The 12,135-nt window shown below is 41.6% G+C and overlaps 1 protein-coding gene across 6 annotated transcripts in view; it reads left to right on the top strand.

Annotated features, from left to right (window-relative positions):
• Window positions 1-12,135, top strand: part of HDLBP (high density lipoprotein binding protein) — an 82,163-nt gene that overhangs the window by 17,648 nt on the left and 52,380 nt on the right. The gene's annotated exons all lie outside the window — the stretch shown is intronic.

The following is a 12,135-nucleotide window of genomic DNA, read 5'->3' on the forward strand; positions in this document are numbered from 1 at the left end:
TGGGAAGGACGAGCTGTAACTTTCTGTGGGCTGCCCGCTGTTCTCAAGTTTGTATGGGCGCTTTTCCAGAGATTATTGCAAGTTGAGCTACTCGAGCCAGGAATCTTGAATCATTCATAGCACACATGCCTGTAGAATTCTTGAAAACCTCACTCTTTTTTGGGGGGGGGCGTTGTTGTTGTTCACTACCCGTATCTTTAAGATGAACTTGGCCAGCAATTCTGTTTAGCACACCAGTGCTTTGAGTCAATTATTTGAAATGGGTTCATCCACAAAGTATTGTTGATGTCCATACAGAGAGAGAGGCCCTGCTGTGCTTTTGAAGTTCTTTGGCTGGATGTTGTTGAGCAAGGGTGTGTATAGAGTAATAATAATAAAAAAATAGTGCTAGATGTGTGTAAGAAATCTTGTCCCTGATATTGCAAAGTCTTGCATATGTTTGTGGCTGTAGGTGGTGCTTTGATGTGAATGGACTCACTACTGTGTTGAAAGCATGGTTAAACTTGTGTAGAATTGATTGGTCTTGGCTTTTTGAATGTCACCATGGGTTTTGATTGGGAGATATCTCAGCATCTTTTCACTCAAGCCAAACCATTTTCAAGGTTTAAGTTCTTAATATGGGCTTAGACCTATATAGTCTTGATTTTCAATCAGATATATTTCAGATATATTTTTTGCATTTCTATCCTGCTCTTCCTCCTAAGGAGCCCAGAGCAGTGTACATAGTTATGTTTATCCCCACACAGTGTTCCCTCTAACAAGGATTCCCAGATGCTGTTGACTACAATTCCTATCATCCCCAAGCAAAGGCAGTTGCTTCTGGGGGTACTGGGAGTTATAGTCAACAACATCTGGGAATCCCTGCCCTGTTAGAAGGAACACTGTCCCCCCAAACACCTTGTGAAGTGAGTTAGGCTGAGAGATAAGTGACTGGCCCAGGGTCCCCCAGTGACTAGCATGGTTAAATAAGGATTTGAACTCGGGTCTCCCCGATCTTAGTCCAGTGTTCTAGCCTTTACACTATATGTTATTAATAGGCTTGAATTCATCTATCCCAGGGCTTCTTAACCTGTGGAACCCCCTTAAGATCCTCAAGTGTTACCCATGGACCCCCACCCCATTTATAAAATATTATTTTCTTAGAACTCCAGTAAAAATTAGCATGGGAAAGTACTCAGGGTAGATATTTACAAGAAGTTTATTCTGGCTCACTGGAAGCAATCTAATTTCATTATGGCAAAGATCTTCCACAGACCACATGTGGCCATACCTAATAGACACCTGGAGAAAAATGGGTCACAGGTTCCGAACCCTGATCTATCTCACTGTGTGTGCTACATACCTAACATGGGTGGGGGTGGGGAATGAACTCCTAATCCCTTGCTACTCTTTGTCAGCGTCTTCTAGTTTGGGGTACATGTGCATTTTTATATATAGTGTTATAACATGTCCTCAGTGAATATCAGTATTATTTCTTCCTGCAATATCTGTATAAAGGTATGCTTACATTCTTGCATACCTTGCAAGGCAACATTCTTGCCTGCTAACTTGGCAAAGAGGCACCTTTTAACGTGGTGATTCTCTTTATTTAGCAGGGGGAGAGTAACTGGCCCTATCCAACCCCAGCACAGTACCTCCAGTGACTGTTGCTGGTGTCTATCTTATGTTTCTTTTTAGATTGTGAGCCCTTTGGGGACAGGGTTCCATCTTATTTGTTTGTTAATTCTCTGTGTAAACCGCCCAGAGCCATTTTTGGAAGGGCGGTATAGAAATCAATTAAATAATAATAATAATAATAATAATAATATAGAATTGTCTTTAATGCTTTCTCTATTTTAAAATCTTAATGGTGGTGATGGTATCCAGGATTGAATGTAGTGGCTCTGGGGAACTGTTGCCAAAGTGGTGCATGGACAACTATTGTCCCCTTGTTGAATTAACTGATAATACACAACTTCTTTCTGCTATAGTTCTCAGTAAATGCCTGACCACTTTGCCTGCCCAACTAGTGTAACAGTGTAGTGTTTAGCTGCCACATCTTTCCCCCCCTTATATTAAATGGTAGTTTGACAAATGCAATATATTGCTATTCTTGCTCAGTCCAAATGGTGTTGGTTTTTGAAGCTTAGTACCTTGTGTCTATGGTGCATGGTTTAAAGGGAATGGTTTATGTCTGTGTGTAATCAGGCATTGTTGGATAGCTTTTCAGTAGAGTACTGCAGATCAGGAACTGCTACTCTCTTTCAGGCCTTGCTGATGCTTACCGACAGTTTGTATTAGCCCATCAACAAGTGTAAAATCCCTGGCAAACCAGTATGAAACTTGCTTCATTCAGTGGCAGACAAGTAGATTGCTATCATCAGATCTTTCCTCTAGAACCCTTCAATATACAGGGTGCATTACAATTCTAAACTTCTCTTGGAGGGTTACTAGCCCTTTAAGATAATCTGCTCCCTTCCCCCTCTAAAGCTGTGAATGGTCATTGGTACAAGCAGTGCTGAGGTGGCATTTGTGAAAATTACACTCCTCTCTGTGCTGACACTGATACTTTGCAGAATACTTCTGAAGGATTTTTTTTTTTTAAATTATAGATAGCAGAATGATTGAGATGTACCTGTATACTCCTGTGTGTGAAATGAGCTTTTGGGGGGGGGCAGAATGAAATAACCAATTTTTTTGTTTAAAAAATATTTTTTTATAAGAAACAGATTTTCAACACACAAAATTACTATCTTCTACCTTTTCACCTGATCACTCATTTTCTACCAATGTTTACATTGTGGTAATCAAAAATAAACAATATATTTTCATTAATAAGCATATATTATCTGATAGATTATGAATTAATATGATTGGCCCTTAATAGAATGTGAACATTATACTGTCTTGCAAGAATGGATTTTTAACTTGCTGTTTTGAATTGAACCCAGAGCTTGTATGTCCATGTATATTAAATTATTTGTGATGGTTTCCAGTATTGAGCAATTGATATGTGTAGTAATTAGTATAAACTGGAGTGTCTGTGCGTGAAATTTCATGAAGCATGCTTCCCATCAATGTAACCTACAGGAAATGTGTGTCCTTTATGTTTTTATGAACCTGTACCCAGAAGTTCTGGATGACAGGACATATCCACAGATGTGCAAGTACATTTCCAGTTTTTCTGTGTTTCCTCTAGCACTGATTAAAAAACGGTTTGTAAATATTTTGTAGGCTTTTTGATGTAAGATACCAGAAATACATTTGGACATTTGTTTGGTATTGTGCTCAGTTAAAACTCTAAATATTTCTGGGGAACTGGTCCAAATCACTGACCATACTTCAGCTGGGATAGGTTTTTCAATCACTAAATGGTTTTTTTTGTTAAGCAAAGTCTTTTTCTACTTTTTTTGCTTAAGCAAAGCTTCCACTCAAAGCATCTGTTGTAAGTTTCCTCATTCACAATATGTTTTCGTGATGGAAAACTGTAATGCTTATGAACTGTGTAACTTAGAACTGATAACCTTTTATGTATTGAGTTCCGTTAATCTTATGAGGGTAGAACAGTTAGTGCACCAAACCTGGGGGGAAGGGTAGGGAGGGCAACATTGCCATGATAACGAAGTGTACAGCTTAATCCTTTCAATGTTTAAGCAATATTAGCTCTCTGGAGAGAAGGGCAAGAACTGGGACCAGTGTTCCTTGTAACACAGATTTCCAGATTTTGTTGGCTACAGCTTCCATCATCCCCAGCTATAGCAGCCTTTGGCTGGTGGTGATGGGAGTTGTAGTCAATAATCTGAGAATCTCTGTTGCACAGAACACTACTTGGGATATAGCCATTTTGACTTTCTAAGCTAGCTGAAGTGCATCCAAAGTCAAGATGGGTATCTGCAATATAATATATTGGGGGAAATAGTGTCAGACAGATTATAGAAGAGTTGAGGATTGACAGTTTTGAGGATAGACACTTCACAACTGAAGTGCTGGTATTGCCTTGCCTTGCTGTTGAATTCGATCTCCTTATTAACATAATCAATAATAAAAGACTTGGCTTTAAGGTGAAACCTGATAGATGGAACAGCCATGCTTAGGAGATTGCACAAATGAGCATGTTATTGTGCTGCTTGCTTTGCTTTTTAGCCTACTTTCCAGTAGGCTTATGAGATCACCCGGCATTCCATGTGTGTCTGCCCCCCCCCCCCGACTTGGCAACGCCTGCCCTGGACCAATATGAACCAAATTGGGTACAGTTGTAGGAACACCTTAATAGCATAATTTGTGGTAATGTCATCCACCCCGATTCAGGATTGCAGATGCGTAAATGTTTGAGGCGCAAGAGGTCTAACTTGTGGACCATCTAACTGATCTGAATCAAATTTAGTCCAGTTGTAGGTATAGTGAAAGGAAAATAGGCAGATTAGTTCTTACTAGAACAACTTTTTAAAATGGCATCAGAGTGAATGCTGAAAACAAATTTATAGAGAAAAGAAGTGTTTTGATCAAACGAACAAGTCCAAATTTGATTACTTGAGAGACTTTTAAAACTATCTTTATCTGGTTGTTGTCTTCTTCTAGTTGCCTTTATTTTGTTTGTGTGTTTTAATTTACAGTAAACTTGGATATAGTTCAGGGATAGTCAAAGTTGAAGATCCATTTGCAGAATAAAAGCCTCTTATGGCACAAGTGCTGTGCCATTTTCCTGTCTTCCCGCCAACCACTGCTTACATTCCTAATCTGCAACTAGTTTTGTAAAAGACTGAGTGGAAGGTAATGGACCAGAGCCCACCCAACAAATCCCATTGGCAGAACTACCTTTCTCTTGACATAGTCATCCTCTTCTAGGTTGGCAACCAAAGGGCTAGCTTGTACTTGCCTGGTGCCTCCAGTTTATGAACCTAACCCCACATAAAGCCCCTTCTCCTACTCCTCCCCTGTTCCTTGCTTCCCCGCCAAGCCACCTCACGGCTGCTTCTGTAAGCCCCTCTGACCAGCCTCCTTCACCTTCCTGCCACTCTCCCACACATCCTGCTGCAACCTCTGCTGATACCTCTGTTCATTTCCCCCCTCTTCTTCCTTTGCTCCCACAGGCTGCTCCCCCACCTGCTTTGGCGCTCTTTTGACCCCAGTATGTAGTTAGGTGAGTGAAAAGGATAGGGCACTTGGCTTGTTTGAACTGACCCTGGAGCCATTGCTCAATAAAATTTGATACATGCAATAGCAACATTGTATGTGTTGCTGCTTAAGATGGCAGGTGGCTACAACTGAGAGATCAAAGGAAAGTGAGGAATCTTTTTGGAAAAGGACACATGCTGCTCACCTTCCAGGTAAACTGACAGAGCCCCTGGTGGTGCAGTGGTAAAACTGCCGCCCTGTAACCAGAAGGTTGCAAGTTCAATCCTGACCAGGGGCTCAAGGTTGACTCAGCCTTCCATCCTTCCGAGGTCGGTAAAATGAGTACCCAGAATGTTGGGGGGCAATATGCTAAATCATTGTAAACCACTTAGAGAGCTTCCAGCTATAGAGCGGTATATAAATGTAAGTGCTATTGCTATTGCTATAATAAACCCTCATGAGTTTGGGCTGTACCATTTCAGACTTACATGATTGATGCTCCTCCATACAAAAAAGATAGCAGCACATAGAAATGTTGGGTGTTGGGGGAAATAATGTTCACCTAGCCTTCTCCCTGACATGCCAAGGTGTGTGTGTGTGTGTGTGTGAGAGAGAGAGAGAGAGAGAGAGAGAGAGCGCACATTTCATCCTGTGAGTGCTCACCTGCAGTCTGAAGTGGTTCAAGTATACCACTTTATTTGCTTTCTGGGAGAATTAGGCCAGAAACACCAGTCTTAATTATATGACATCATCATTTTTCCATGTAGCACGGCCTTCTTGACTCTTCTGTCCACTTCTGTTGTTGTTGCACTTCTGATGCACATGGTACTCCAGAGAGTAGCATAAGCAACAACCTGAGTGCTGCCCAGAGGCACTCTTAATCTGAATTGCAATTCCTAGCTTTTAATTTTAAATGCATTTGGGAATGTTCCTCTGACCATCTTAAAAACTGTGGTGTTTCAGCTTCTTGTATACAAATGGTAGCAATAATATTTGAAAGTGTCCTAATGTTGTGGGCAATAGGTTCTTGGTCAGAGTTGTGGATAGTAAGACGCCATGCTTGTTGTGAAGGGAAAGGAAGTGGGAAAGGTTACAGTAGAAAATGTGGAGGGTGAGAGTGTCAGATTTATCACAATCCCTCTAAGTCGGCTTTCAGTTCAGATATGTTTTTAAAAGTCTCTCTTTAATATTTAATCCTCAGACAGTGTGTTCTTCCAGTCATGTTTACTGTTCAAAGAATACTGTAGTTAAAGCTGCTAAATGACCTTAGTGGGAGAGCTCTGTTGGGTGTTCTTGGGGCTTTTGGCTTTGCGAAGAGCAAATAGTTGGTGATTGGAAATGCTTTTTCTGTTTGACCTTGTGGTAATCAGCAGGACACCGAAGTGTACATGTATACTGTTTCAGCCCTTTTTGCAGAGCATTTAATTAAATATAATGACTTCTATTAACAAAATGCTAACCATTTAAATTAAAATGGATTAAAATGGCCCTTGCGCTCTCAAAATGCTGATCCTATTGAAAATCTAAATCGTAGCTAGACATGTGGTATACCTACATGCTTTTGTTTCTGAACACAATTCCTGTGAAAATAACAAGAGCTGGCCATTTGCTAGAAGCCATTTTGGAAAAGATGTTAACGCCTCTATTCCCCTTAGAAATTTGAAACTATACAGCTCTCTCAGTGGTTTCTTCCATTTATATAGGGTCAGACAAACATGTGCACTGCTGCTGTTCCATCTAGCTTTTGTTGCTTGATGCCCACTTGATGTCTTTAAGCTTCTCTGTTGTTCTGCTGTATGTATTCTTATACTTCAGCTTGCTGACCTTTTGTAAAGTTGTGCCATCGAGTCAGTGTCAATTCCTGGTGACCACTGAGTCATGTGGTTTTCTTTGGTAGAATACAGGAGGGGTTTACCATTGCTACCTCCCGCGCAGTGTAAGATGATGCCTTTCAGAATCCTCCTATATTACTCCTGCCTGATATAGGTGTTTCCCATAGTCTGGGAAACATACCAGTGGGGATTGAAACCAGCAACCTCTTGCTCCCTAGGCAAATTACTTCCCCGCTACTCCATTAGGTGGTAGGTGGTCTGTTCTTCTGACATAGCAAATCCAGTGCAAACTAGATGTGAGGCTTGTCTGTGCTGTATGCTCCAAAGTCATTGTTGCCTTCTTCCTTTCAACTCACTCTCTTGCTTGGTACCCATCCTAATCTTAGTCTCTCTCGTACCAGCATTCTCTGCCTCTGGGAGCCCCTTCCTTCTCGTTTGCTTCAGAAGGAAGGCCATGTGCGCATTAGATTTCTCTTCTCACCTGTTGCAAATGAGATACAAGGTACAATCCACCAAGATGTTCTCTGGCAGAAGCCCCGTTGACATTTAATGGGAGCAAAATGGCGCAGCAGGGGGAAAATGTGACTAGTAAGCCAAAGTTTGCTGGTTTGAATCCCTGCTGGTATGTTTCCTAGAATATGGAAACACCTATATTGGGCAGCAGCAATATAGGAAGATGCTGAAAGGCATCATCTCATACTGCGTGGGAGATGGCAATGGTAAACCCCTCCTGTATTCAACCAATGAAAACCACGTGGCTCAGTGGTCGCCAGAAGTTGACACTGACTTGACGGCACACTTTACCTTTTATTTTACAAGAATTCTGCAACCCATTCATTTTGTTGACTTTTACACAAGAGAATATCCTGGTAGGCTTTTGGTTCCAGGGCATAATCAGTGGATGGCCTTTGCTTTCAGTGGGCCTACTCTTATTCTTCCTGCTGTCTAATCCTTTGGCCCAAATTGAAGATAAGTTGAGCTCAGCACATTCTCTTGTCTTGGGTCTCTATAACCTCAGAAATCTAATTCTCCACTTGCTGACATAAACTTTGCTCCTGATCCTCAACACACATCTCTTTCTGTTACTTAATAAAAAGTCCACCTCTATGTTTCAGCAGTCTAGTTTCTGAGAGAGGATGATCTCAAGCTAGAACAGTATAAGACATTTTGTGGAAGCATCTGCAGTGTTTATCTTCTATTTTTATTACAAATGTTTAAAATCTATTTTTAAATAGAAAAGCTCATAGCATTCATAATTATCAAGGCAAATTAGAAAATGTGATGTGTTTTGCAAGGTTAGAAACAACAAATGTATGGCTATTAAATGTCAGGTTTGAGTAGCCTTTTCTGGCTAACTTTTATTACTGGCATTTGGGCTTTTTGTCACCTGAATTGTCTGATAAAGGCAATTGTGGGAGAGGAGTCTTGACTTACAAAATGGTCAGCAGGGTTCCTTTTGCTCGCCTCCCAATAAAAAGCTAGACAAGGCATAAAACCACAGATAATTTGCTCCTGTTGCAAAAGTAGAGTTGGATGGGGATCTCAGTGAAGAGATGGGAAATGTTATCTCTTATTCACTTTTTTACTATGTCACCTGAGGATCTTGACGCAAAAGGTCACTTGACATGCCCTGCTAGTCAAGATAAAGGAGTGTAACTCAGAATATCCGTTGTTAAAAATTTATCAGTCCTTGGACAGGATAAAGGCTGTAGAACTTGTTATTTTTAAAGGTTAATTTAAGTTGGATATACGGAATATTTTAAACAAATAAAGCAAATTCTTCTAAAAATCAATTTTACAAGGAAATTGGGATGTATTATAAGCGTTAAGCCTATATGGTATGACACTGTTCAGACATTTGTTTGAATGTATGTACAGGACAAGTTGGGATCACACCCACTCATGGCTGTTGGCCCCACTTTAGCATTAATGTTTGAAAGAACCTGCACATGTATACATTGCACGTGCATACGTTTTGTCCATTCAGTAGGTAGGGCCTTGTATATGCTCTTTCTACCTATGTAAGCTTTCTCACACTATGTCAAATGTGCTAGAGGTTGGGTCAGCAGCCACAGTCCTGTTCGTGTTCTCTCCCCCTCCCCCCCGCCGTGTCCCCCCTCATCTCCCTGATACACATTCGGATGATCGTTCTTTATACTGCTTTTCAGTATAATAAAAATCTCAAAGTTGTTTACAGCGTAGAAGGTATGAGAAGATGGTTTCTTATCTCAAATGGGGTTCACGATCTAAAAAGACAAGCAGGAGAGGCAAGCAACCACCACCAGAGGAATCCTGGACTGGTTTTGAATTTTGCTCTCTTCCTGCTAACATGAGAGACACGACTTGAAAAGGTTCTCCTTTGCTTAGTTGGCAGGGTTTAACATTTGAATAGTGCTAATATCTTAAAACTATATCGTGGCCATCCACTGTATATGGAAAGTTAAAGGCTGCTTTTATGCATAAAAAAGAACTGTGAGGGGAAATATCTGATTGCTAAGTTTAAGCATTGTATGTTGCCCAAGTCTTGTACTTTATTATTCTGAGCTTCCTACTGCAGTTGGGAACTAGCCAGTCATTGCAGATACTAGAATCCAGGACTTGCTATCAGTGTTCCCTGTAAAAAAGATTCCCAGATGTTGACTACAATGTTCATAATTTCTAGCCAAAGGCCATTGCAGCTGGGGATGCTGGGAGTTGTAGTCAACAGGAATCTCTGTTACTGGAAACACTGCTTGCCAATACTATATGTCACCAGGATCATCCAAAAAACCCATACGGGTGATTTTTCTTTTGCTGTAGTATGTATGCCTTTCAATTACATGAATTCTGCAATGTGTTCCGTTCTCAAATTATGAATATCTTTCTATATTTCTCTTAAATGTACCCATCACTAATCCCATGTGTAGCGGCTCTTGCTAGGGATGTGCACAGAACTGTCTAGCCCGGTTCGTTTTGAGTCCAGACCGGACTCGAACCTGACCGGCCAAGTCCAGTCCGGCTGCCAAGTCCAGTCCAGCCTGGGAAACTGATCATTTTTGGCCCGTTCAGGCCTCTGTAGTGTGTGGTGATGGCCATTTTGGCCGCCGCGCATGCGTAAATGAGCCCTGGCATGACCCAGGGCCTCGCAGAGGTCATGCATGCGCAAATGACCTCTGCGAGGCCCTGGGTCATGCCAGGGCTCACGGGTCACTTACGCATGTGCAGTGGCAGCCAAAATGGCCGCTGCGCACTACAGAGGCCCGAACGGGCCAAAAATGATCAGCTTCCTGGTCTGCGGCAGTGACTTCAGAGGCTGACAGGGGGAGAGGGAACCTTCGTGGACCCCCCCTGCTGTGCCATACAGGGAGCCCCCCGAAGGGGCTAAAGGTAGTTTAAATTCATTTAACATTAAAAAAAACCAAAACCCGCAAATGTCTGCAGACATGTATGGAGGTTCGATTCCGATCCGGACGGAACCGGGGAGGCGGGGGCGGGTTTGGTTCAATCCTGAGCCCCCGGACCAAACTTCCGGACCTTCGAACCGCCGGACCTGTTAGCACATCCCTAGCTCTTGCAAGAGTTCATGAACAGCAGCTGGATAGCGGCGGTGATGGGCAGATGGTGGCCAGGCCAGCGGGCGGGGGTGAGGGAAAGTGCTGCTAGAGGTTGGTGAGAGAATGTGGATTGGGAGGGGGAGAATGGCCTGGGGCTGAAGTTAGTGTGGGGGGAGAATGGCCTGGGGCTGAAGATATAATGTAGATGGAGATGAGAGACAGGGAGAACTAGTGGCGCAGATGCTCTTCGCCAGATCAGCTAGTATTTATGATTACTCTACTAATCAATGGCATGAACATTTTTCTTTCCGCCTCTTTGTGAAACACTCTTTTGCCTAGTAACTTCTTATAGAAAATTTTCGACCTTACCAGCTCAATTTTATGCATGTTTGTTTAGAAGTAAGGCCTATATCTATTACACTTACATCCAGTTTTTCTTCCATCATAGTAAAGGTAAAGTGTGCTGTCGAGTCGGTGTCAACTTCTGGCGACCATAGAGCCCCATGGCTGTCTTTGGTAGAATACAGGGGTTTACTATTGCTTCCTCCTGTGCAGTATGAGATGATGCCTTTCAGTATCTTCCTATATCGCTGCTGCCAGATATTGGTAATTGACTTCCAAATAAGTATGCATAGAATTGTAACCTTGGCTTTTAAGAAAATAATTTTGCTTACTATTTTTACATCTGTACAGACAACAAAGAGAAACTTCTCTCTAAGCAGACATAATTCTGTGGTACAGAGAAACCTCTATTTTCCTGACTAATGGGTTTAGTGGAAAGACAATTCAGATTAGGCAATTGTCCAGAAAATCAAGGCAAAAAGCACATGGTCACAGAAGTTGCTAAAATAAGCTTTCACAACACAAAACGTGCAGCTTTTGGGACATGGAAGATGATGGCTAACAACCACAAACTGTTTGTACACCACCACAGAAAACACTCTTTGGGACACAAAGTGATTTTTCTGCATGTGCAACATATGCCTGGGACAGATGTCGAGATCAGAATGAAGAGGAAAAATGCCCATTCCAGTGGAACTGGAATGGAAAAATTCCAAATTTTAGACTGTTCCGCTGTCTAGAAAATCCGAAATCCACAATGCTGGGGTTTGGAAAATGGAGGTTTCTCTGTACTTTTGGTTTGCATGCCCATAGGTTTTGGGTTGTGCTCCTAAGTAATAGAAAAAATAACTTAGTTGCAGACCAGTATGTTTTTAATTGCTATATCAACCAATTAGGAAATTGGTTATTCAGGAAATATATGAATTTCAGAATGGGATACTTTATGTAAATTAAAGATGTCATCTGTCTTTCTTCCTTTCTCCTTGCCTTTTGATGATTTCATTCTGATTGAAATCAGTCCACCTTGCAATAAATACTTGGGGTTTTTTGGCAGTACATCCATACATTTGAGAGCAAATGTTTTCTTTGCTGAACCCGGATAAGAAGTTAATCAATGAAGTGATCACAATCTTAAAGAATGGTCATTTTCTATTTGTCACAGTACCAGTAGAAGTAATATCATTGAATACAACAACATTTTCCCTAGATATATATTGGACTATGACTGGGGAGCCTTGAGTTGAAATCCCCATTCTACCATGAAACTCACTGGGTGACTCTGGGCCAGTCACCTATCTCTCATCCAATGTTCCCTCAAGGCGTGTGTGTGCACA

Source organism: Hemicordylus capensis, chromosome 3, assembly GCF_027244095.1.
Source record: "Hemicordylus capensis ecotype Gifberg chromosome 3, rHemCap1.1.pri, whole genome shotgun sequence".
NCBI lineage: Eukaryota > Metazoa > Chordata > Lepidosauria > Squamata > Cordylidae > Hemicordylus > Hemicordylus capensis.